The following is a 3,914-nucleotide window of genomic DNA, read 5'->3' on the forward strand; positions in this document are numbered from 1 at the left end:
TTGACATGGGGGTTGATTAAGAGGAGACACTTGAGTTGGAATGCTCAAGTGCTTAGTTAAATTGGACGTTATTGGCTGATTCTGTACCTACTAACGCTAGACCTTCCCAAGGGAGAGGACTAGGATTTGCGGGTAAGAGTTAGCTCAATCACTTGACTTTCCTTTATTTAGTAAGGGTTAACTAAGTGAAAACAATAACCTCTTTACACTACACTTGAGAAGATTCCAACAAGGATAGAACTTCCAATTAATCATTCTCCCAGTCAAGACCTTTTAATATTAATAATAATTCTTAGTTCTATTGCTTTAATTTACAATTATCTTTACTCATATCAAAACTCAACTTTTCTGGAAAACTTCTAGTTAATAAAATAGCACCCTTTCCTGCAACTCGTTGGGAGACGACCTGGGGCTCATACTCCTAGTATTTTTATTTCTAGAATTTGTGACAAACCCTTTTTAAATTGGTGAGGCAGACTTTAGCTGGTTGAGAGATATACTTGCAACACATCTCTCTTATTAAGACTCTCTTAATTGGTCTAACATCTGCCCTCGCACCAGTCGGCGAGGAAGATGCATGTGGCGTCTTGGGATCTCTTGCGGAGGGCCGAGCCAGTGTTCTCACACTCTACTGCGACTTCCCGGTCCCCGTGTATTGTTTCGATAGTGCCATTATCGGCCTGAGACTTCATGATTAGGATCTTGGTGAAGATAACGGCGGATAGGTTGTTGATCATCTTTTTTCCGAGGATGATGTTGTAGGCAATGAAATCGTTGAGGACCATAGACTCGGAGAGGATGGTCTTCCTCTGGCTTCTGGTTCCGATGTTTAGTGGTAACACTATGGAATCATCCGGTTTGAGAAACTTGTCTCCGAGTCCGGTAACCCGGTTGTGGTGGGTTTGCAAATTTTCGTTTCAGAGACCCACCTTGTCGAAGGCTACTCTAAAGAGGATGTTGGAATCAGCTTTGGTGTCGACCAGTATTCTTTTCACAAGTCTGGTTCTGACTTTTGCCGAGATGACGAATGGGGTGTCTTTCGCCGAAGTGCCGTGTTGGCAGTCATCGGGAAAAAATGTGATTGCTGCTAGAACGAAGGAGATTGGTGCTTGGTTTCTTACGGCTAGGACTTTGAGATCCTTTTTTATTGCTAATTTTGACTTTTTCAGTGCGTCCTTTCCAATGATGACATTTACGATTATGGTGGGGTCGGTTTTCGGACTTTCTTGGGATGCCTATCGTATCGTCTTCGAGTTGCGTCCTTCACGTTCTTGTGATCTTTCTCTTTCAGTTCTCCGAGGTTCTCAAATAATTTTGACAAACTCAGGGAGTTTGCCGTTCGATTTTCTTATTCGAGGGTGTCTTTTAGGTTGAAGCAATCTTAGATTTTATGCACATATTATCAGTGGTAGTTGCAGCTTGTTGCCACCTGTCCGTTACTTTAGCTGTCGCACTTTTGTAAGGATGCCTCGTTCTGCTATTTGGTGGCAAATGTCAGTGATGGGCGCGGGTAGGGGGTGTAGTTCAAGAACTTTCCAACCCTGGGTGATCGGTTGGTGTTCACGGGTTTGAGGTGCTCTTTTGGTGTATCTCTTGGTGGTGGGTTACTACGAGGTGCTGTGTTATCATGCTGCCATTTGTTGGCGGCCACGACTTGGCTTACGTCTTCGTCATTTATGTATTCCCTTGTGATGCTTTGAATTTCGTGCGTGGTCCAAACTGATTTGGTGGTGAGGTATTTCTGGAAGTCTTCATTTATGAGGCCGTTGGTTAGACAGAGACTGACGACTGAGTCCATGAGTTTGTCGGCCGTTAGGCACTCATCGTTAAACCTATCGAGGTATTTTCTTGTGGATTCCACTTCTGTTTGGGTGATTTCGAGCAACATGATGGGGTGTTTTTCTTTGGTGATCCTGGTGGTGCACTAGGCCATGAATTTTCTGGAGATGTCATGAAAGCTGGCTATGGAGCCGTTTAGAAGGGCATTGAACCATTTGATTGTGGGGCTGGCTAAGGTTATCGAGAAGGCCTTACACCGAACCATGTCGGTGGCTCCTTCCAAGGTCATCCTGCCCTCGAAGGCCGTTAGGTGTTCTTGGGGATCTTAGGTCCCGTTGTATTTTATGTCAGTGGGCTTGTTGAAGTCCTTCAAGAGTTTGGCTCCCAAGGATTTTTCTGTGAACGGGATGGCTTCCATTATCACGTGCATGTTTCCTGCTTGTTTGGCCTCCCGATGGTGCCGTCGGTCATCTTCTCTGCGTCGGTGTTTCGGGTCTAGAAAAACACTGCGGTCGTGCTGTTTGCTGTGTCGTTGCTCAAGCGGCCTGGTGTTCTTGGTATTGCAGTGAGATCAGGTCCTGGAGGTCGCTTGGCTTGCGTGCTCCGGGTGGTACCATTCTTTGGGTGTAACTCGGCCTTTGAGGTTTTGCACCCTAAGGTACAGCTCTTAGATTATCTAGATCGCCTTCTCTCCCAGGCCGTCGGGTGGCCAGGCTTTAGTGGGAGAACGGTTGTCTTCTCTTGGTTATTGCTAGGTTGGGGTTGGTTGGCGATGTGCCCCGCTTGTTATCCTCCCGTGGGTGGGAGGAGTGTTATCTTGGAGTTCGAAAGTTGGGCTTCATGGGTTTGAGTTGGGGTGTTGGCTAGAGGATTGCTCCTCAAGGTTCTCCGTCATGCCGCAACGATTTGGCAATCCCCCGCATCTCTGCAAGAACCTTGAGAACTTTCTTGATATCTTGGCTCCTGAGAGGTCTGAGCTTGGCCACGGTGGTGGCGTTAAGGAGGTCGTTCACAATGAGCTTCCTTATGAATTTTCAGCAAGGTCCGATGGGGGGATCATGGCGACAGAGTTGTCAAAGGTGAGGTGGCGGATGGCACAGGTTTGGAACCTGGTGTTGAAGGAGGTGACCTCGTGGGTTTGGAGGGAGAGCTTGAAGAGTTCAAAAGAAGAAGCAACCATGGTGGGCATGGAGTCGAAGTAGAGGAAAAAAATGGGGCCATGACGCTTGGAGAGACGGATGAGGGAGTGGTGAATGAGAGGGTCCAAGAGGTGGAGGTGTCCCACTAAAGGGAGGCGAGACTTTGGGCTCAGAGGATTTGGAATTTCACCGTTGGAGAAGGGCGAAGGTGCATAAAGAGTGTTATCACTAAGAAGGTGATTGCAAGTAACATTGTTCCTTTGGGATTTCACCGTTGGAATAGGGCGAAGGTGTGTTATCACTGCAAAGGTGATGAAACATTATTCTTTTTGCTCTCAGTTACAAACAAGAAATCAAGTGAGTGAATTTGAGGATTGCTCTTTTAGGTTATCCGCCATGCCGCCACGACGTTGCAAATTTCCCACAGACGGTGCCAATATACTGGATGCCACCGATACAGGTTGAGAGATGGATCGCGAACTTGCAGGTCGAGGCGGATGCCGAATTATTTGACTGGAGCAATGGGGGTGGTACCTGCAAAGACACTCCGACGCTCAAGTCAGAATGGATCTAAGAGGTAGAAGGTGTGAGGAATGAATGAATACCTGGAGGGATCTGGGTCTTCTATTTATAGGTGATGGTAGCTATCTTATCTTATCTCGTTTCGCTAAGATAAGAGAGACGTTTGAATTCGAAAGTTGGTTAGGAGTTCTAATAGGCCGGTTCCGGACTTTCTAGAAGGGCGAAGCGGGTCGGAGCCGAGTAACCAGGTTCGGGGACCATTCCAGGCGTAAGATCCGTAACATTAATGAATAAAAATAATTTTCACTTACGAAAAGTAGCTCTAGTGGCTAGTGCGAAAGAAATATATCCAAATATTAATTTTACGGATAATAATTTATTCATTTTTATTGTATACAAACTAATTTCATTTATTTATAAATAAATTTATGAGTATTTTTTTTCAAAAATATTTAGTAAGCAAAGAAAATCAAC

Source organism: Arachis ipaensis, chromosome B04, assembly GCF_000816755.2.
Source record: "Arachis ipaensis cultivar K30076 chromosome B04, Araip1.1, whole genome shotgun sequence".
In the NCBI taxonomy this organism is placed as follows: Eukaryota; Viridiplantae; Streptophyta; class Magnoliopsida; order Fabales; family Fabaceae; genus Arachis; species Arachis ipaensis.